The sequence below is a fragment of the Callorhinus ursinus genome, unplaced genomic scaffold (genome assembly GCF_003265705.2).
Source record: "Callorhinus ursinus isolate GAN/ISIS: 27379988/994484 unplaced genomic scaffold, GSC_fseal_2.0 scaffold67, whole genome shotgun sequence".
Taxonomy (NCBI): Eukaryota; Metazoa; Chordata; class Mammalia; order Carnivora; family Otariidae; genus Callorhinus; species Callorhinus ursinus.
Window position 1 is genome coordinate 738,284 of NW_027397129.1, and position 24,522 is coordinate 762,805.

A 24,522-nucleotide genomic window follows, 5' to 3' on the forward strand; every position below is an offset into this window, starting at 1 on the left:
AAGCGCTTTTTCTGCATCAACTGTGAGGATCAAATGGTTCTTTTCTCTTCTTTTGTTAATGTGATCTACCACATTGATTTGTGAATGTTGAACCCCCTTGCATACCAGGAATAAATCCCAGCGGGTCATGGTGAATAATCCTTTTAATGTACTGTTGGACCCTACTGGCTAGGATCTTGTTGAGAATTTTGGCATCCATGTTCATCAGGGATATGGGTCTGTAATTCTCTGTTTGATGGGGTCTTTGTCTGGTTTTGTGATCAGACTAATGCTGGCCTCATAGAACAAGTTTGGAAGTTTTCCTTCCATTTTAATTTTTTGAAACAGTTTCAGTAGAATAGGTATGATCTCTTTAACTGTTTGGTAGAATTCCCCAGGGAAGCCATCTGGCCCTGGACTCTTGTTTTTTGGGTCATTTTTGATTACTGTATCAATTTACTTGCTGGTTGTTGGTCTGTTCAGATTGTCTATTTTTTCCTGTTTCAGTTTTGGTAGTTTATAAGTTTCCAGGAATGCATCCATTTCTTCCAGACTGCTTAATTTGTTGGCATACCTGTTGGTAATAATTTCTAATAATTGTCTCTATTTCCTTGGTGTTAGTCCTGATCTCTCCTCTTTCCTTCATGATTTTATTTAATTTGGGTCTTTTATCTTTTCTTTTGGATAAGTCTATCCAGAGGTTTATCGATCTTGTTAATTCTTTCAAAGAATCAACTTCTGGTTTTGTTGATCTGTTCTACTGTTTTTTTCTGGTGTTTATTTCATTGATTTCTACTCTAATGTTTTTTTTTATTTCTCTTTTCCTGCTTAGCTTAGCATTTATTTGCTGTCCTTTCTCCAGGTCTTTTAGGTGTAAGGTTAGCTTGTGCATTTGGGATTTTTCTAAATTTTTGAGAGAAGCTTGGATGCTTATGTATTTCCTTCTTTGGATGGCTTTTGCCATATCCCATAGGTTTTGAACTGATGTGTTTTCATTCTTGTTGGTTTGCATGAATTGTTTAAGTTCTTCTTTAATTTTCTGGTTGATGCAATCATTGTTTAGCAGGATGCTCTTTAACTTTCAAGTGTTTGAATTCCTTCCAAATTTTTTCTTGTGATTGAGTTCCAGTTTCAAAGCATTGTGGTCTGAAAACATGTAGGGAATAATCTCAATCTTTTGGTATTGGTTGAGACATGATTTTTGACGGAGTATGTGATCTATTCTGGAGACAGTACCATGTGCACTTGAGAAGAATGAGTATTCCGTTCCTTTAGGGTGGAATGTTCTGTTTATACCTACGAAGTCCATCTGTTCCAATGTGTCCTTCAAAGCTCTTTGTTGATCTTCTGCTTAGATGATTTGTTCATTCCTGTGAATGGAGTGTTGAACTTTCCTACTATTAATGTATTATTATCAATATGTTTCTATATTTTGTTGTTGTTTTATATATTGTCCCACACTGGGGGCATAGATATTTACAATTGTTAAATCTTCTTATTGGATAGACTCTTTAAGTATTATAATGTCCCTCTACATCTCTTGCTACAGTCTTTGGTTTAAAATCTAATTTGTCTGATATGAGGATTGTTACCCCAGCTTTCTTTTGAGATCCATTGGCATGGCATATGGATGGTCCTGCTTTTTTATCCAATCTGAAACCCTGTGTCTTTTCATGGAAGTGTTCAGACCATTTACATTCAGAGTAACTATTGAAAGATATGAATTTATTGTCATTGTATTGCCTGCAAAGTCCCTGTTTCTGTAGATTTTCTCTGTTTCTTTCTGGTTTATGTTACTTTTGGGTTTTCCTTCACTTACAGAATCTCCCTTAAAATTTCTTGCAGGGCTAGTTTGGTGTCACATATTCTTTCATGTTCCGCCTGTCCTGGATGTTCTTTATCTCTCCATCCATTCTGAATGACAGGCTTACTGGATAAAATATTCTTGGCTGCATGTTCTTCTCATTTAGTGCCCTGAATATGTCTTGTCAGCCTTTCCTAGCTTGCCAGGTTTCTGTGGATAAGTCTGATATTATTCTGATGTTCCTCCCTCCATATGTAAGGAACATCATCTCCCTGCCTATTCTCAGGATAGTTTCTTTGGCTATAAACTTTGCAAGTTTCACTATTATATTTTGGGGTGTTGATCTATTTTTATTGATTTGGGAGGGGTCCTCTCTGCCTCTTGGACATGAATGTTTGTTTCCTTCCCCAGATTAGGGAAGTTCTCAGCTATGATTTGCTCAAATATCCTTCTAGTCCTCTCTCTCTCTCCACTCACACTATTTATTCATGCCCAAGGCAACTCTCCCAGAGGAGTTCTGGGGAACCACAAGCATCTCTGTGCTTTGTGCCTTTGCAATTGCTGGCAGCCATGGGCTTGCAGGTGCACCCTCTTCTGCAACTCCTAGGTCTCTGCTGGGTGCTGCCCCAGTGTCCTTTTGGGGGCCACATCACCCTGAGAGCTGTTACCCTGTCATAGGTGCAAGCCATTTTGTATCTCCCCTGGGATTTTAAACAGCCCACAATTTCTAGTCCTTTTCAGGGTGCTCAGGCAGAGAGTGGTCTCCCTACTGGCCCAGCTCATGGTTTATGGTGACCAGAGCTGAGAGTTCCTTCTGGGCTCACTGATCATAACCAGTCTCCCTGATCCACTGCTTGGGCACTCTATCGGTTCAGGCTCCCCCATTTTTCCTGACTCTCTTGGAATTCTGACAACACAATGATCCACCTAGAATTTTGCCCTTTTCATCCCCTGTGCCCTTTTCAGTAAGTGATGCCTCTCACTGGAGCAGATTTCTAAGTTTCCCAATTTTGTGCTCCGGTGTTATATCACTTTCTGGTGGCTGGCTTATGGAGGCTTCCATCCCCTCCATTTATCTTCTGACATCCCCCCCCCGAAGATTCAAGCTTCTACACCTCCTACCTTGCAAAAAGTAGTCGTTTTTCTGCTTATAGAGATCCAGATAAATCTTCTTACATCTCAGGCTGAATTCATGTGTGTCTAGAAGGGTTTGATAGATATCCAGGTAAAATTCAAGGGACCAGATGAAAGGAGGTCTCCTACACTGCCGCCATCTTCAGGATCCCCCTGATAGTACCAATTTCTTGATAAAGTCTATAGAATGAAAACCAAGATTTGAAACATAAAATATTAATATCTCCATTATTGTCTCTGCCATACTATCTAGCCTCACCCTTCCACTCTTGAATCTCACTGACAATATATACTCCTAATCCAACAATGTTAAACTGCATGCTGTCACCTCACATACACAACTGTGTTTTGTCTAATCTCCATGACTTTGTTCCTTCCTTGCCCTGACCAATTTCCTCTTGGTTTACTCTAAATTTATTCATTGGCTTCCACCTTATTTATCATTTCCTCCAGGATTATTTACCAAAAGCCCATCCTACCTCACACTAAGTAATGTAACTTTTTCCTATACTCCCTTATACCCCTCTGCATATCCCTATTATTGTAATATAGCACAGAAAAATGATCTTTTTAGATATCTGTCTCTTTCTAAGTCATTAGGCCTTTAAGTCTTCTTATTTGTATCTTTAACCCCGTGCTTCATTCCATTCCTGGTACATAGAAAATATTCGATATATGATGACTGAATAGACAAATGGATGGGTGGACAGACAGATAGATAAATGCATTTATGATAATTACTTTTGTGGTGTCTTTAGACAAGTAAGTCATCAATCTAATATCTCTGGACCACAGTATCTTAACCCAGAAAATGAGGAAAACTAAGTGCTCTTTATGTTTCTTTCCAGGTAAAAATTTCTCCAATTCCTCAATCTTATAACATCGGATCTCTATTGTATTACATGTTAGAAGTCCTAATTATTTGTTAAGTTTATATGAATAGGAAAAATATTTCAGAAAAAGACAATGACAATAGTGATGTTTCATTGTTAAAAGTGATGATATGATATACAAAGAAATGTTAAGGGCTTGAGAAGGCCTTTTTTATCCCATCATTGCTCACATTCCATAAGTACCAAAGAAGTAATCAAATAAATATCTATAGGCTTGACCCCTGTATCCCATTATAGACAACTTATGTGTAAAATCCTACATGGTATGATTTGAAGACCATTAAAATGGTTCATTAAGACCCAAAATGTGCTGAAGTTTCATTTTCCTTTTTTCTTAACTTACAATAATTTCACTATACATGAAGAAAGCAAGAGAAAAAGAGATAATAAGTACAGGTATGCAGATAATTTTCCCTGCCACTGCACTCATTAAGAATTAGACCAAGAGTGAACCATTTTCATCCTTTAATCAGTGGCTTTGCATGCCTTTTAGGACCTTTTTTTTTACATCCTAAATGCAAATCTAAGTGTTCAAAGGTAGATTATTTTATAGTCCATGGTCCTTGACAATAAGGCCAATGACTTTATCTATGCCCAATCATAAAACAGTGATCTGTTTCAATACTGGCAGATAAACTGGTCATATAAGATTGTATTTATTATTTTACAATGTGATGCTTTCCTGTTGTATTTCAAGAGTAATTTTGACCATATAATCCTTTGACTTTACAAGCTAACTTCATAATCTATCCCTAGGTGAGGTATATCTCTACCATATCTCTTATTTACCTACCAAAGTTCCTAAAATCAACTCAGCATTACTTGGTAAGTGATGATATTTGCATATACTGTATAAGGGTCATGAAAAATGTAGAAAAAATTAGGAATTGTAACGTGTTGTAAAAGAGTATCTGGAGGTAGCTAAAGATATAGGTCAGGGCCTGTATAAGATAAAACAGTACCTTTGGACAAATGAAAAACTAAAAAGTTCTTATTACTTAGGAAATTTCATTTCCATCTCTCAGAAGGATTTACTAGCATATTGAGTTGTTTAGATCAAGAAACTTTAGTACTATCTTTCAGAAAATTGTAGAAAATATAAAAAAATATATTTATAATGTGACTGGTACCCTCTTTATATGAAATGCCCTTGTGAAGTACACAATTTACAGAGTTGTATACAGCAACGCTGGTTTAGGAACCTAAGAAGGGGTCATGAAAGAGATGTGACAAGACTAAAAGTTGGTGGAGGAGATAAAAAGCAGGATGAACAGCAAACGTAAACTTGTCAACCTTATCAATTTGCTCAGAACTCACTGATCCATGATAAAGAATCATACATTCTGCTACCCAAGAGATTAGCTGCTTCACAAAATTCCCCATCTTCAGTCCCCAGTGTTATGCCCACCATTAAGAAATATCAAGAAGAGTTAGAACAAGTTATCAATATATACTTAAGAATTTGCAACATTGCTATTAACTTCAGTATGCATGCAGTATGCATGCAGTTTGGTGTCTCTCACCAAATCTACTTGGTATACTTGAAATACAACTGGATTGTCCTTCCAGAAAGATATTATTCAGTGCCTTATACAAATTAAGTTTGTCTTGGCCAGTGGTAACATTGAAGCCAAACTAAGAAGGACCCTAACAGACTTCCTTTCAAGGAAGGGGGGCAAATTAATAATAATAATAAAATAAGTGGAGAAGTTAAAAGAAATTAGTCAACTAGAGGCAATATCTTACTTGCCATTATACTTTATCTTCTGGAATTAGCTTCCTTTCTCACTGTTATCACCATTCATTGAATTTAATTATCTTTTTTTATAGGATAATTATAGGTGTGAATGAATACATTAAAAATTTTTGCAACAGGTTATTTTTTTAAAGATTTTATTTATTTGGCAGACAGAGAGAGAGAGAGCACAAGCAGAGGGAACAGCAGAGGCATAGGGAGAAGCAGCCTCCTCGCCAAGCAGGGAGCCCAATGTGGGACTTGATCCCAGGACCTTGGGATCATGACTGATGCTAAAGGCAGACACCCAACAGACTAAGCCACCCAGATGCCCAAATCGGGTTATCTGTTGATAAGACAGATAAGAGAGCAATCTGAAGTCAAGCTTAAGAACATAAAAGATGAGGGGCACCTGGGTGGCTCAGTCATTAAGCGTCTGCCTTCAGCGCAGGTCATCGTCCCAAGGTCCTGGGATTGAGCCCCACATCAGGTTCTCTGCTAGGTGGGAAGGCTGCTTCTCACTCTCCCACTCCCCCTACTTGTGTTCCCTCTCTCGCTGTGTCTCTCTCTGTCAAATAAATAAATAAATAAGATCTTTTAAAAAAATAAAAGATGATATATTAGGTCATCCATCATAATGACAAGTCAAATTATGCCCCCCTTCCAGGGCAGAAATTTTCTTATTAGAAACTTCTTAAGAACCTTGCATAGAACAGATCAGAAAGTCTTAAGGGGAACAAACTCAACTTGCAGGTGCCCCAATAGTTGACTCCTCTATTTATTTAAAAGCTGTCACTTTTCTAGTGGGGGTGGAAATAAGACATCACAGATTCATAGATATTTGCAAAATTCTCCCCGAATTTAACTCTCTCTAATTAGATACTTCTTTCTTTTTTTCCCCACTAAGATTCAGAGTGTTTTAACAATAACTTACTTCAGAATCACCAAGAAACAGAGTAGATCAACCGTTCTGTTAGAGCTAAGCCTTAAAATGATGGACAAAATGGTCTATTTTCAGTAGAGAGAATCTGTCTGATGGTCCAGGTTCAGGAGAAAAGTGGATGCCCTTTTGATTCAGGAGACTTTACCAGTAATTGATAAATTTATTTCAAAAAATATTTTTGTCTTATTAATTTATGGAAAATAAAGTGAAATATTAAACTGAACTCATTCCTATTCATTCAACCTTTACTGAGCACCTACTATATCTCAAACATAAGGTAGAGTGTAATATGTGCTCTTAGTGGAACAAATGGCAGTGGAGAAAAGAAGAGAGAGAAATTAGAATGATTCCAAATAAGGGAGAAGTAGGAAGTTCTTTCAAAGTTGGTGGACTTATGCAGTGATTTGCCATCTTAACTAAAAAAAAAAAAAATTACTATGTATCCACTGGGTGCCACACATTGCTCTAGTTGTTTCCAAATGCACATTGCCCAGAGCTACCTCTTACCAAAAAACACTAATCTTAGTCCCTTCCCATAACTGACACTCCCAATATCTTGAACACTAATATTGAAAGAAAGACATCTAAAGATAGAGGAAACATGTGACTTTGGGTCACACAATTCCTTGCATCCTTTGTGAACAGATAAACTGTTTTCTCAGTATGTTTGAAATTCCCAAATCACTTATTCCGATAGGGAAGGAATATTCTAATTGTAACACATGCTTATAATTGAATGATAAAAATATCCTGAAAAATGAATTAGCTTTGGGGAGATGCAGTAGATATTGCACAGAAAATAGAATAAGATTTGATAAATGTGATATATGACACCTAGAGAAGAAAATGAAGTTAAAGGTGTCCTAGTACTAACTCATATCTGAAGTAGTAGATTCCACTACATATATCACTAATATACTTTATACCCAAAGAATATCAGGCTTTTATTTTTTTAATGGTGTACACTCCATTTCCATTACTTTGCTCAAAGTAATAGTTTTGCCTGAGATGTTTTTCTTTCCACATCACCCTGTTGAAGTTTTATCAATCCTTGAAAAGTACAAGTTAAAAAAACAACACCCTGGGATGTCTGGGTGCCTCAGTAGGTTAAGCATCTAAATCTTGATTTCAGCTCAGGTCATGATCTCAGAGTCATGATATTGAACCTGCTCCACACTGAGCATGGAGCCTGCTTAAGATCCTCTCTCTCTCCTCCATATGTTGTACCCCCTGGCCAACATAAATAAATAGATAGATAGATAGATGATAGATAGATGATAGATAGACAACCCCCTCTATGAAACTTTCCCAGATTTCCCCACAAGGAATTAATCTTTCCCCTATAGATCTAAGCCACTTGTCTGTACTTCCATTATGACATTGATTATGCTAAACTCATGTTAAAATGGCATGTATTTGTGATTGCTGTCCTACAAGGCTGTAAGTACTTCAAGAGGGGGCAATTCTATTTTATTTATTTTGGTGAGTTGACATACTAGCTTAAAATTGTGCCTTGGCCATAGGTACCCAATAAAAGAAGCTGTCTTTAATATGAATAATGTAGAGAGAAGACAGGGAAATTTTAACCATGTATAAAAATAAGCCTATACAGTTTTCAAACATCAGTGAACAAACACAAAAATACACAGACACATAAAAAACGTATACAATAATGATGACATTGTACTTATTTTGCTTGCACTTTTAGGCCATTCCTTTAGGAACAGATTTCATTATTTGACATAAGTTATTTATGGTATAAAAATATGTTTATGATGGTATACAAAATTTAAATCATAAAAATAACAGTAGTAATAATAGAGCTAATGATTATAGAATTTTTTTTTAATTTTCCATCAACATTTGGGATATAGCAGGAAAATGGCAGTGAAAGAGGAGGGCCCTAGGATCACCTCATCCCAAAACACAACTTGCTAAATGTCAAATCCTCCTTAATACCCTAGAAATAGCCCTGAAGACGGACACAACAAATTCCACAACTAAAAGGAAAGAAGAGGTCATCAAAGAAAGTAGAAAGAGTGGGGACTTGGTTTAGGGGAGAAATGGATCATGGCTGCTGATGAGGGGAGGGAGCCATGGTTATGGAGAAGAGCAAGGGAGAGAGAGGAACACACAGGGGTATTCACAAAGAGAAAGTTAACCCAAAGTCTTTGGCTTGGAACATGAGAAAGACTGAGTTTTGTGATTTTTTACAACCAGGAAAGTTTAAAGCCTGGAGTTTTAAAGGTGAGCAGTTTTGGCTGGAATAGTGCCCAGAGAACACCGTGTTGCTCCTGGACAGAAGGCAGGCAAACAACCCAGGGGCAACAGCATGGAAACAGTGATCTGAAGAACACATGGTTACACAGCAGGGAGATTATTTAATTTTCTCTGGAGTGTATCCCTGAGAGATAGCATTCGTGGAGATACTTTTCCAGGAACAAAGGAGGTTTATAGACCTTTATAGCATCATTTCCTTTCCTTTTTCTTCACGTAAACAGAGCTACATGTGGGAAGCATCCCTGTGTTAACAATGGCTGCCTAACTTGTCCACACCAAGCACTACACCCCTGCACTCTGGTGGAACTTCCCTTCTCAGTCACATTTGCTTTGGTCCCAGCAAGCTGGGCTCCTCACCCAAAAGACAAGCAGAAACCTCTGCTCACACCACATCTCCCAACCAGAGTTTTTATGGCCTCAGTTTCAGTGGAGGTGATGACAAGTCCCATTTCACGAGCAGATTGGAGCAAACCTAGTTAAAACTCTCCACATTCAGGCCAGAGACCAACACTGCACACAGCAGGCAAGAATAGCCTCTGGAGACGACTGGCCTGAAGGATAGAGCAGCCAAAATATAACAGCAGGGCACATGCAGCACACACTAGAGACACTCCCTGAAACAACAAGCCCTGGACACTACATGACCTCTTTTTTTATAAGGCCATTACTTTCAGAAACAGGAAACATAATTGGATCTTCTAACACACAGAGGAAGGCAAAGACAGACAAAATGAAAAGACATATAAATTTATCCCAAATGAAAGAACAAAATAAGGCCATAGCCAGAGATCTAAGAAAAAGAGTAAAATGCCTGATGTACAATTTAAAGCAGTGACCATCAGGATACTCACTGGACTTGACAAAAGAATAGAAGACATCAATGAGACCCTTGTTACAGAGATAAAATAGTTACAAAGAATCAGTCAGAATAATGCATTATATGTTAAAAAAAGAAGAAGAAGAAGAAGATAGTAGGAGGGGAAGAATGAAGGGGGGGAATTGGAGGGGGAGACAAACCATGAGAGACTATGGACTCTGAAAAACAAACTGAGGGTTTTAGAGGGGAGGGGAGTGGGGGAATGGGTTAGCCTGGTCATGGGTATTAAAGAGGGCACGTTCTGCATGGAGCACTGGGTGTTACATGCAAACAATGAATCTTGGAACACTACATCAAAAAATAATGATGTAATGTATGGTGATTAACACAATAAAAAAACAAAAACAAAAAAAGAATCAGTCGGAGATGAAGAGTGAAATAAATGAGATTGGAAACACAATGCAATGAAAAGCAGGATGGAAGAATCAGAGGAACAAACTAATGATGTACAAGACAAAGTAATGGAAAGCAATGAAACTGAACAAAGAGAGAAAGAAAAATTATGCAACATGAGAAGAGACTTAGGGAATTCAATGACTCCATCAAATGTAAGAACATTCATATTATGGAAGTTCCAGAAAAAGAAGATGGGGAGCAGAAAATTTGTATGAAAAAATAATAGCTAAAAACTACCCTAATCTGGGGAAGGATATAGGCATCCAGATCCAGGAGGCACAGAGAACTCCCATCATAATCAACCAAAGCAGTCCAACACCAAGACATATTTTAATTAAATTTGCAAATTATGTTGATAATGAAAAAAATATTAAAAGCAGCAAGACAAAAGTCCTTAACTTACACGGACATACCCATAAGGCTAGCTGAGATTTTTCCAACAGAACCTTGGCAGACAGAAGAAAGTGGCATGATAGATTCAAAGTACTGAATGTTAAATAATCTACATGCAAGAATGCTATATCCAGGAAGGTAACCATTCAAATAGAAGGAATAAGAAATTCAGATAGAAGGGCAAACAAAAATTAAAACTGTTTGTGACCACTAAAGCAGCATTACAAGAAATATAAAATGGAGCACTTTGAGTGGAAAGGAGAGATAAAAAGTTACATTTAAAGGGAGGGATCCCACAAGTCCCACATCGGGCTCCCTGCTGGGTGGGAAGTCTGCTTCTCCCTCTCCCACTCCCCCTGCTTATGTTCCCTCTCTTGATGTGTCTCTCTCTGTCAAATAAATAAATAAAATCTTTAAAAAATAAAAATAATAAAAATAAATAAAATAAAGGCAGGGATCCTAAAAGAAGTAAAAAGGAATATTTCTACAGAAATCAGTCATGGAACTCACTCAAAAAAAGGACATAAATATAATATATACCTGAAACATGGGGAAGGGACGAGAAAATAATGAGTTCAAACATGAATGATCATCAACATAATATACACTGCTGTTTTCAGAAGATGTTACATATAAATCTATTGGAAACCATATATCACAAATGACTAATAAATATACAAAGGAAAAATCTGAATATATCACTAAGGAAAATCAGTAAACCATGATGGAAGGACAGGAAAGGATTGGAGAAAATCTTCAGAGAAAACCAAAAAACAAGTAGTGACATGGCAACAAATACATATATATCAATAATTACTTTGAATGTAAATAGACTAAATGCTCTAATCAAAGAACATGGGGTGTCAGAATGGACAAAAAAAAAAAAAAGACCCATTATACACTGCCTACAAGAGGCTTATTTTAGACCTAAAGACACCTGCAGATTGAAAGTGAGGGGATGGAGAAATTTTTATCATGCAAATGGATGTCAAAAGAAAGCCATTGTAGCAATACTAATAACAGACAAAGTAGATTTTAAAACAAAAGCTGGAACAAGAGATAAAGAAGGGCACTGTACAATAATAAAGGAAATGATCCAACAAAAATATATAATTGTAGGCAGATATGCACACAACAGGAGAGCACACAAATATATAAAACAATTAATTAGAAATATAAATGTCCAATTGAAAATAAAAAAAAATAGTAGGGAACTTTAACACCACACTTATGTCAATGGACAGATTATCTAAAGAGAAAATCAACAAGGAAACAATGGCTTTGAATGACACACTGGACCAGATATGTTCAGAATATTCCTCCATAAAACAACAGAATACACATTCATTTCAAGTGCACATGGAACATTCTCCAGAATAGAACACATATTAGGTTAAAAAACAGGCCTCAACAAATACAAAAAGATTGAAATTGTACCATGCACCTACACACACACTATGAAACTAGAAGTCAGTAACAATAAAGAAATCTCAAAAGACCACAAATACACGGAGGTTAAATACAATGCTACTACACAACCAGGAAAGGAAAGAAGATTTAAAAATACATGAAAACAAATGAAAACGAAAACAAAAGTTCCAAAGCCTTTGAGGTGCAGCAAAAGTGGGAAGTATATAACAATACAGGGGTCTACCTCAAGAAGCAAGAAAAATCTCAAATAAACAACCCAAACTTACACCTAAAGCAGCTAGTAAAAGAACAAAATACCAAGCATAAATCCAGTAGAAGGAAGGGAATCATAAATATTAGAGAAGAAAATAAAGGATATAGACACAAACAAACAAACAAACAAAATCATAGAACAGATCAATGAAACCAAGAGTGGATTCTTTGAAAAAAAAAAAAACAATGAAATTGAGAAACATTTAGCTAGACGTATCAAGAAGAAAAAAAGGAAATAAATAAAAATCACAAATGACAGAGCATAAATAACAAAGAACACCACAGAAGTACAAATTATTAGAAGAGAGTATTATAGATCCTTTACCTCTTTGGTTAGGTTTATTACCATGTATCTAATGGGTTTTGGTGCTATTGTAAATGGAATTGATTCCCTAATTTCTTTTTCTACAGTTACATTGTTAGTGTATAAGAAGGCAACAGATTTCTGTGCATTGATTTTGTATCCTGCCACATTACTGAATTGCTGTATGAGTTCTAGTAATTTGGGGATGGAGTCTTTTGGGTTTTCCACATGAAATACCATGTCATCTGAGAAAAGAGAGTTTGACTTCTCCTTTGCCAATTTGAATACCTTTTATTTCTTTTTGGTGTCTGATTGTTGTTGCTAGGACTTCTAGTACTATGTCGAACAATAGTAGTGAGAGTGGGCATTCTTGACGTGTTCTTGATCTTAAGGGAAAAGTTCTCAGCTTTTCCCCGTTGAGGATTATATTCACTGTGGGTTTTTCATAGATGGATTTTATGAAATTGAGGAATGTTCCCTCTATCCCCATACTTTGAAGAGTTTTAATCAGGAAAGGATGTTGTATTTTGTCAAATGCTTTTTCTGCATCAATTGAGAGGACCATATGGTTCTTCTCTTTCCTCTTATTAATGTGTTCTGTCACATTGATTGATTTTTGAATGTTGAACCACCCTTGCATCCCAGGGATGAATCATCCTTGGTCGTGGTGGATGATCCTTTTAATGTATTGTTGGATCTTATTAGCTAGGATTTTGTGGAGGATTTTGGAATCCATATTCATCGGGGATATCGGTCTGAAATTCTCCTTTTTGATGGGGTCTTTGCCTGGTTTGGGGGATTAAGGTAATGCTGGCCTCATAGAATGAGTCTTGAAGCTTTCCTTCTGTTTCTATTTTTTGAAACAGCTTCTGGAGAATAGGTATTATTTCTTCATTGAATGTTTGATAGAATTCCCCAGGGAATCCGTCCAGCCCTGGACTCTTGTTTTTTGGGAGGTTTTTGATCACTGCTTCAATCTCGTTACTGGTTATTGGCCTATTCAGGTTGTCTATTTCTTCCTGTTTCAGTCTTGAGAGTTTATAGGTTTCAAGGAAGGCATCCATTTCATCCAAATGGCTCAGCTTATTGGCATATAGTTGTTGATAATAATTTCTAATAACTGTCTATTTCCTTGGTGTTAGTCATGATCTATCCCCTTTACTTCAAAATTTTATTAATGTTGGTCATTTCTCTAGGAACTACAGAAGACTCATGAAAGAAATTGAAGAAGACACAAAAAGATAGAAAAACATTCCATGCTCATGGATCAGAAGAATTAACATTGTTAAAATGTCTATGCTAACCAGAGCAATCTATACTTTCAATGCCATGCCAATCAAAATTTCAATGACATTTTTCAATGTGCTGGAACAAACAATCCTAAAATTTGTATGAAATCAGAAAAGACCCCAAATCACCAAGGAAATGTTGAAAAAGAAAAACAAAGCTGGGGACTTCACATTGCCCAATTTCAAGCTATATTACAAAGCAGTGATCACCAAGACAGCATGGTACTGGCACAAAAACAAACACACAGACCAATGGAACAGAATAGAGAACCCAGATATAGACCCTCAACTCTATGGTCATGTAATCTTCGACAATGCAGGAAAAAAATATGCAATGGAAAAAAGTCTCTTCAATAAATGGTGCTGGGAAAATTGGACAGCCACATGCAGAAGAATGAAACTCGACCATTCTCTAACACTATACACAAAGATAACCTCAAAATGGATGAAAGACCTCAATGTGAGACAGGAATCCATCAAAATCCGAGAGGAGAACATAGGCAGTAACCTCTTCAACATTGGCCACTGCAAATTCTTTCAAGGTACATCTCCAAAGGCAAGGGAAACAAAAGGGAAAATGAACTTTTGGGACTTCATCAAGATAAAAAGGTCCTGCACAGCAAAGGAAACAGTCAACAAAACAAAGAGGCAACCCACAGAATGGGAGAAGATTTTTGGAAATGACACTACAGACAAAGTGCTGATATCCAAGATCTATAAAGAACTTCTCAAACTCAACACCCAAAAAAACAAATAATCTAGTCAAAAAATGGGCAGAAGATATGAAAAGACACTTTTCTGAAGAAGACATACAAATGGCTAACAGACACATGAAAAAATGTTCATCATCATTAGCCGTCAGGGAAATTAAAATCAAAACCACATTGAAATACCACCTTACACGAGTTAGAATGGCAAAAATGGACAGGAAAAGAAACAACGAATTTTGGAGAGGTTGTGGAGAAAGGGGAACCCTCTTACACTGCTGGTGGGAATGCAAGTTGGTACAGCTACTTTGGAAAACAGTGTGGAGGTTCCTCAAAAATTAAAAATAGAGCTACCCTATGACCCAGCAATTGCACTCCTGGATATTTACCCCAAAGACACAGATGTAGTGAAAAGAAGGGCCATATGCACCCCAATGTTTATAACAGGAGTGTCTGCAATAGTCAAACTGTGGAAAGAGCCGAGATGCCCTTCAATAGATGAATGGATAAAGAAGATGTAGTCCATATATACAGTGGAATATTACTCAGCCATCAGAAAGGATGAATACCCAACTTTTACATCAACATGGATGGGACTGGAAGAGATTATGCTAAGTGAAATAAGTCAAGCAGAGAAAATCAATTATCATATGGTTTCACTTACTTGTGGAACATAAGGAATAGCATGGAGGACATTAGGAGAAGGAAGGGAAAAATGAGGGGGGGATCTGGAGGGAGAGATGAACCATGAGGAACTATGGACTCTGAGAAACAAACAGGGTCTTAGAGGGGAGGGGGAGGGGGGATTGGTTAGCCTGGTGATGGGTATTAATGAGGGCACGTACTGCATGGAGCACTGGGTGTTATACAAAAACAATGGATCATGGATCACCACATCAAAAACTAATGATGTATTGTATGGTGACTAATATAACAGAATAAAATTAAAAAAATAAAAAATAAAATTGCTCTAAAAGCAATAAGATATTTATGAATAGACCTAATCAAAGAGATGAAATACCTGTACTATGGAAACTATAAAATACTGATGAAAGAAATTGAGATGACATGAGAAAATGGAAAAATATCCCCTGCCCATGGATTACAAGAAAAAAACATTATTAAGATATCTCTACTACCCAAAGCAATCTATACATTCAATGCATGTTTATTAAAGTACCATCAGCATTTTTCACAAAGCTAGAACAAACAATTAATAAAATTTGTTTGCAACCACAAAAGACCTCAAATAGCCAAAGCAACCTTGATAAAAGAAAGCAAAGCTGGAGACATCACAATTCTGGACTTCAAGTTATATTACACAGCTTTAGTGATCAAAAGAGTATGTTACTGGCACAAAAATAGACACATAGATCAATGGAACAGAATAGAAAACCCCAAAATGTACCTGGAACTATATGGTCAATTAATCTTACACAAGGGAGAAAAGAATATCCTATGGCTAAAAGACAGTATCTTCAAAAAACAGTGTTGGAAACACTGGACAACAATACGCAAAAGAGTGAAAGTGGACAAAATACACAAAATAAATTCAAAATGGATGAAAGATCTAAATATGAGACTTGAAATCATAAAAATCTTAGAGGAGATTAAGATTTTTAACCCTAAAAATTACAATCCTAGAAATTACAATAGGCAGTAACCTCATTGACATTGGCTGTAGCAACTTCTTTCTAGACATGTTTCCTGAGGCAAGGGTAAAAAAAAAACAAAAATAAACTACTGGGACTTCTTCAAATTAAAGGCTTCTGGGGTGCCTGGGTGGTTCAGTCGTTAAGCATCTGCCTTTGGCTCAGGTCATGGTCCCAGGGTCCTGGGATCAAGCCCTGCATAGGGCTCCCTTCTCAGCCAGGAGCCTGCTTCTCCCTCTCCCACTCCCTCTTCTTGTGTTCCCTCTTTCGCTCTGTCTCTCTCTGTCAAATAAATAAATAAATAAATCTTTAAAAAAATAAATAAAAAGCTCTGCACACTGAAGGAAACAATCAACAATACTAAAAGGCAACCTATGCAATGGGAAAAGATACTTCCAAATGACCTATCTGATAAGGGGTTAGTATGCAATATATATAAAGAATTTATAAAACTCAACTCTCCCAAAATGTATAATGTAATTAAAAAATGGTCAGAAGCCACAAATAGATATTTTTTTCACAGAAGACATCCAGATGGCCAACAGACATGAAAAGATGTTCAACATCATTCATCATCAGGGAAATATAAATCAAAAATACAATGAGATATTACTTCACACGTTTCATAATGACTAAAATCAACAACACAAGGGCCAATAGATGTTGGCAAAGATATGGAGAAGTGGATGAGAATGCAAACAGGTACAGCCACTCTGGAAAACAGTATGGATGTCCTTCAAAAAGTTAAAAATAGAACTACCATATGATCTAGCAATTGTACTACTAAGTATTTACCCAGAGGATACAGTAATACTAATTTGAAGGGATACATGCACCCAGATGTCTATAGCAGCCTTATCAACCATAGTCAAAGTATGGAATGAGCCCAAATGTCCACTGACTGATGAATGGACAAAGATATGGTGTGTGTGTGTGTGTGTGTGTGTGTGTGTGATGGAATATTACTCAGCCATAAAAAAGAATGAAATTTTGCCATTTGCAACAACATAGATGGAGCTAGAGAGTATTGTGTTAAATGAAATAAGTCGTAGAAAAACAAATACTATATGATATCACTCATATTTGGAACTTAAGAAACAAAACAAACACTTATACGGGGAAAAGTGAGAGGCAAACCAAAGAACAGACTCTTAAATACTGAAAACAGATTCTGGAGGAGAAATTAAGCTAGTGAGTATGTAGGAGACCCTAGGCTTGCTTTGTCCCTTAAACACAGCTAAATAAATATCAAATCCATTTTATACACCTAAGAAATCAATCTGAGGACTGAAAAAACAAAACTGCACATCTACAGAGAGAGAGGGAGAAGCAGCAGGCAGGGAATTGCACACACACACACAAAAACCTTCCCCAAAACCATTGACTGGGAAAAGGAGAAGGGCTGACTACTGCCAGTTATTCTAAGAAACAGAGTACAAAGTCTGAAGTTTTAGAAATCTGTGCCATCTCTGGAGTCATGTCTGGTGGGCTTAGCAGTGCTCCTACAGGGAAAGAGGGCAGACCTGGGAGAAGGCAGTGTGGTATGAGGATACCCTGGGTTGCATGGGGAGAAACATTTCCCCTTCTTGGAGTGCTTTAGGGACTGGTGGCACAGCCTCTCCAGGGAGAGAAGAAATGGTGGTGCCAAAATGCTGTCCCCATTCCCCAGCAAAGAAACAAAGACACTGGCTGAGGGCAGCAAGTCTTGGTGCCAGCTTTTTCTGTGCTTTACCATAGACTCCGAATCACTGCATGGTCATGTGACTGCTTTTCTGGGATAAACTGGCAAATGGCAAAAATGGGGCAAAATCCTCTCCCAGAGGATCAGTATGGGTCTGTGCCACACAGGTCCATAACATTTGGGGTTTTGAAACCCACCCATATTCCTGAGACAAAACACACACAAAAAAAGTGCCACCTGGCAGGCAGATGGCTTGCACACAGACAGGGTGAAGGAATGGATATGACAGAAGCCAGGACACAAGAAGGGTGATTGTTTGTTCTTCTGTGAGGGCTTCCTGATGAGTGGCAGGTGCAAACTCCCCACTCCAGGGACAACTCCATTTACCCACACCCTGCCCATCCACACTAACTAATCTGAGGAATCAACACAGCACGCCCAATGGAGACCAGAGTGGCTTACACCAAGCCCCAATCCCCTGTACCTGTAGGTGTATCTCAACTAGGACAAGTCTGCCTGAGAATCAGGGCAGCAGGCCACCCCAGCAGAGAACTAGCACAACACCTCACATGAACCAAGTGTACTGATCATAGAGTGATGCAAAGCTTCAGTTCTAGGGGAAATAAGGTCTAGCTTCTCCTTCTCCTCCTCCTCCTCCTTCTTTTCTTCTTCTTCTTCTTCTTCTTCCTCTTCTTCTTCTTCTTCTTCTTCTTTGTTCCTCTTCTTCTTTTTGTATCTAGCTTCTTTTAACAAACAGACTGAAATACACCTAGTTAAAACTTGACACAGTGGACCAGGTCCCAATACCCGCCACTGCACGCAAGGAGAAACTGCAGAGGACTTACCTGGGGGAAGGAACAGCCAAAACACAACAGGAGAGTGCATATAGGACCTCTTGCTATTTTTTTTTTCTTGGACCTCTTCTTAATATACCCATTATTCTCAGGAGCAGGAATATAACAGGCTTTCCTAACAATCACACATAAAAAACAATGACTTAGACAAAATGACAAGACAGAGGAAATCAACCCAAAAGAAACAAGAAGAAGAAGTAGTGGCCAGGGATTTAATCAATAGATATAAAAATGAGATGTATGAGGGCGCCTGGGTGGCTCAGTTGGTTAAGCGACTGCCTTCAGCTCAGGTCATGATCCTGGAGTCCCAGGATCGGGTCCCGCATCGGGCTCCCTGCTCGGCAGGGAGTCTGCTTCTCCCTCTGACCCTCTCCCCTCTCATGCTCTCTCTCTATCTCATTCTCTCTCTAAAATAAATAAATAAAATCTTAAAAAAAATGAGATGTATGAAACCAAATTTAAAGCAACAATTATAAGGATACTACCTGGGCTTGAGTAAAATATAGAAAACATTAAAGAATCTCTTAGTGCAAAGATAAAAGAATGAAAAACTAGTTAGGCCAAAATTAAAAATGCTGTAACTGAGATGCAAACCTGACTGGATAACATGACAATGAGGTTGGATGAAATAGAGGGATGAATCAGTGGTATAGAAGACAAAATTAGAAACTAATGAAGCCGAAAAGAAGAGGGAAAGAAAGTCATTGCATCACAAATGTAAACTTAAGAAACTCAGCTACTCTTTAAAGTGTAATAACATTCATATCAGGGGAGTTCCAGAAAAAGAAGAGCAAAAGGTTTATTTGAGCAAATTATAGGTGAAAACTTCTCTAACCTGGGAGAGGAAACAGATATTGTAATTCAAGAAGCACAGAGATCCCCATTAAATTTAATCGGAGCTGGCCATCACCAAGACATATCAAGGTCAAATTCACAAAATAGACAAGGAAAGAATTCTGAAAGCAGAAAGGGGGAAAAAAAGTCCTTAAAGTATAAGGGAAGACAGATCAGGTTGGAAGTAGATCTGTCCACAGAAATGTGGCAGACCAGAAGAGAATGTCATGATATATTCAATTTTTTGAATGGGAAAAATATGCAGCCAAGAATTCTTTATCCAGCAAGCTTGTCATTCGGAATAAAAAGAGAGATAAGGAGTTTCCCAGACAAACAAAATTAAAGGAGTCCCTGACCACTAAAGTAGCCCTGCAAGAAATTTTAAAGGGGACTCTTGAGTGGGGGAAAAAGATCAAAAGCAGCAAAAACTAGGAAGGAACAGACAACATCACCAGAAATGGCAACATTACAGGTAACATAATGGCACTAAATTCATATCTATCAATAATCATTCTGAATGTAAATGGACTAAATGCTCCAATCAGAAGAACCATCTATAAAATAAATGGACAAAATAATGAGACTTACCTATATGCAGCCTACAAGAAACACATTTGAGACCTAAAGATACCTGCAGATTGACAGTGAGGAAATAGAGAACCATCTATCATGCTAATGATATCAAAAGAAACCCAGAGTATCCATGCTTACAACAGCAAAGTAGATTTTAAACTAAGGACTGTAACAAGAGGTGAAAAAGGGCACTGTATCATAATAAAGGAGTCTATGCAATAAGAAGATCTAACAACTGTAAATATTTATGCTGCCAAAAAGGGAGCACCCAAATATATAAAACAATTAATAACAAATATAACAAAACACACTGATAACAATAAAATAATAGTAGGGGACTTTACTACCATACTTAGATCAGTGGACAGATCATCTAAGCAGAAAATCAACAAGGAAACAATGGGTTTGAATGACATACTGGACCAGATGAAATTCAGATACATTCAGAACATTTCCTCCTAGAGCAGCAGAATACACATTCTTTTCCAGTGCACATGGAACATTTTCCAGAATAGACCACAGACTAGGTCACAAATCAGGCCTCAACAAGAAGAAATGATTGAGATCATACCATGCATATTTTTAGATGAAAGCACTATGGAACTTGAAGTCAATCACATATACAAAAAATGGAAAGATCACAAATATACTGAGGTTAAAGAACATCCTACTAAAGAATGAATGGGTTAACCAGGAAATTAAAGAAGGAAAAAAAATACATGCAAACAAATGAGAATGAAAAAAAAAAGATACTCAAGGACCTTTGGGATGCAGCAAAGGCAGTCCTAAGAGGGAAATATATTGCAATACAGGCCTATCTCAAGAAGCAAGAAATTCAAAATACACAACCTAAACTTACACCTAAAGGAGAAAGATAAAGAATAGCAAATAGAGCCTAACACTACTAGAATGGAAATAATAAAGATTAGAGCAGAAATAAGCAATATGGAAACAAAAAGAACAGTAGAACAGATCAACAAAACTAAAAGATGGTTCACTGAAATAAATAATAAAATTGATAAACCCTGAGCCAGATGTATCAAAAAGAGAAGAAAAAGAACCTAAATAAATAAATAAAGCCATGAATGAAAGAGGAGAGAACACAACCAACACCACAGAAATAAAACAATTATAAGATAATATTATGAAAAATTATATGCCAAAAAATGGGGCACTCTGGAATAAATGGACAAATTCCTGCAAACATACAAACTACCAAAACTGAAACAGGAAGAAAAAGATAATTTAAACAGACCAAAACCAACAAAGAAATCGAATCAGTATAAAAAAATCTCCCAACAAACAAAAGTCCAGGGCCATATGGCATCCCAGGGGACTTTTACCATACATTTAAAGAAAAGGGAATACCTCTTCTTCTGGAACTGTTCTAAAAAAATAGAAATGAAAGGAAAACTTCCAAAACCCTTCTATGAAGCCAGCATTACCTTGATTCCAAAACCAGGCAAAGAACCCATGACAAAGGAGAATTACAGGCCAATGACCCTGATGAAGATGAGTACAAAAATTCTCAACAAAGTTCTAGGCAATCCACTCCAACAGTACCTTAAAAGAATTACTCAACACTATCAAGTGGGATTTGTTCCTGGGCTGCAGGGGTGGTTCAATATTTGCAAATCAATTAATGTGATACACCACATTAATAAAAGAAACAGTAAGAACCATATGATTCCCTCAATAGATGCAGAAAAAGCATTTGACAAAATACAGTATCCATTCTTGATAAAAAACTTCAACAAAGTAGGGATAGATGGAACATACCTCAACATCATAAAGGTCATATATGAAAGACCCACAGTTAATAGCATCCTTAATGGGGAAAAACTGAAAGCTTTTCTTCTATGGTCAGAAAAAAGACAAGGATATCCACTCTCACCATTGTTATTTAACATAGTACTGGAAGTGCTAACCTTAGCAATCAGACAACAAAAAGAAATAAAAAGCATCCACATTGTCAAAGCAGAAGTTAAACTTTCACTATTAGCAGACAACATGATACTCTATGTAGAAAACCCAGAAGACTGCACCAAAAATTGCTAGAATTGATGCACAAATCCAACAAAGTTGCAGGATATAAAATCAATGTACAGGATATAAAATCAATGTGTAGAAAACCCAAAAGTCTCCACCAAAAATTGCTAGAACTGATGCACAAATCCAGCAAAGTTGCAGGATATAAAATCAATGTACAGTAGTGTAATTCCTTAAAATCAAGGAATCAATCCCATTTACAATTACACCAAAATCCATTAGATATCTAGGAGTAATTTTAGCCAATGAGGTAAAAGATCTGTACTCTGCAAATTGTAGAACATTTATGAAAGATATTAAAGATGACACAAAGTAATAGAAAAATATTCCATGCTCATGGTTTGGAAGAATAAATATTGTTAAAATGTCTATACTGCCCAAAGCAATGTACACATTTAATGCAATCTCTAATAACACCAGTATTTTTTGTAGAGCTAGAACAAACAATCTTAAAAGGTGTATGGAACCAAAGAAGACCCTGAATAACAAAGGCAATTTTGAAAAATAAAAGCAAAGCTGAAGCCATCACAGTTCTGGAAGTCAAGCTATATTACAAAGCTTAGTGATCAAGACAGGATAGTACTGGCACAAAACAGACACATAGATCAATGGAACAGAATGGAATACCCAGAAATGACAAACAGCTATGTGGTCAACTAATTTTCGACAAAGCAGAAAAGAATATCCAATGGAAAAATAAATGTCTTCAATAAATGATGTTGGAAAAACTGGACAGCAAAATTCAGAAGAATGAAACTGGACCACTTTCTTATACCATACACAAAAATAAATTAAAAATAAATAGAAGATCTAAGTGTGAGACAGGAAGCCATCAATACCCTAAAGAACACAGGCAGCAAACTCTTTGACTTCATCTGTAGCAAGTTCTTACTACATACGTCCCCTGCAGCAAGATAAACAAGCAAAAATGAACTATTGGGACTTTATCAAGATAAAAACTGCACAGTGAAGGAAACAATAAAAAAAAAAACTAAGAAGCAGACTCCAGAATGAGAGAAGATATTTGCAAATGACATACCTAATAAAGAGTTAGTATCCAATATCCATAAAGAAATTATCAAACTTAATACCCAAAAAACAAATAATCCAGTGAAGAAATGGGCAGAAGACATAAACAGTCATTTCCCAAAGAAGACATCCAGATAAGTAAGAGACACATGAAAAGATGTTAAACATCACACATCAGCAGGGAAATACATATCAAAACCATGATATCACCTCACACCTATCAGAATGGCTAAAATTAACAACACAAGAAACAACAGATGTTAGCAAGCATGTGGAGAAAGGGGAGCACTCTTACAGTGTTGGTGGGAATGCAAACTCGTGCAGCCACTCTGGAATACAATATGAAGGTTCCTCAAAAAGTAAAAAATAGAACAACCCTATGATGCAGTAATTACACTACTAGGTATTTACCCAAAGTTTGATTTGAAGGGATACATGCACCCTGACATTTATATCACCTTTATCAACAATAGCCAAACTATGGAAATAGCCCAAATGTCCATCAATTGATGAATTAAGAAAGGAGAGCTGTATATAACAGCTGGAATATATATATATATTGGAATATTACTCAGTCATGAAAAAGTATGAAATCTTGATATTTGCTATAATGTAGATGGAGCTAAAGCGTATTATGCTAAGTGAAATAAGTCAGTCAGTATAAGACAAATATCACATGATTTCATTCATAGGTGAAATTTAGGAAATAAAACGAATGAACATATAGAAAGGGGGGAAAAGAGAGAGAGGGAAACAAACCATAAAAGACTCTTATCTATAGAGAACAAACTGAGGTTTGATGGAGGGAGGTGGGTGGAGATTGTACTGAAAGGGTGATTCATATTAATGAGGGCATTTGTTAGGATGAGCACTGTGTGTTTTAAATAAGTGATGCATCACTAACTATACTCCTGAAACCAATATACAGTGTATGGTAACTAACTAGAATTTAAATAAAGATTTGGGGGGAAAAAACCTATGGAGAACAAACTGATGGTTACCAGAATGGATGTTGGTGAGGGGAGGGGTGGGTTAAATATGTGATGAGGGGGGTGCCTGGGTGGCTCAGTCAGTTGAGGGTCTGACTCTTGATTTTGGCTCCATGTTGGGCTCCGCACTCAGTGGGGAGTCTGCTTCCTCTCTCTCTTCTCCCTTTGCCCCTCCCCCTGCTCATGCACTCTTTCTCTCTAAAAATAAATAAACAAATCTTTAAATAAGTGATGGGGCTTAAGGAGTGCACTTGTGATGAATAACAACTGATGTATGGAAGTATTGAATCATTATATGGTACAACTCAAACTAATATTACACTGCATGTTAACAAACTGGAATTTAAGTAAAAACTTAATAAAATTTCCAATCAACATTTGAGTTTACTGCATTTTATCATATTACTACTAGGTATACACACCCATTTTTAATATTATACTATT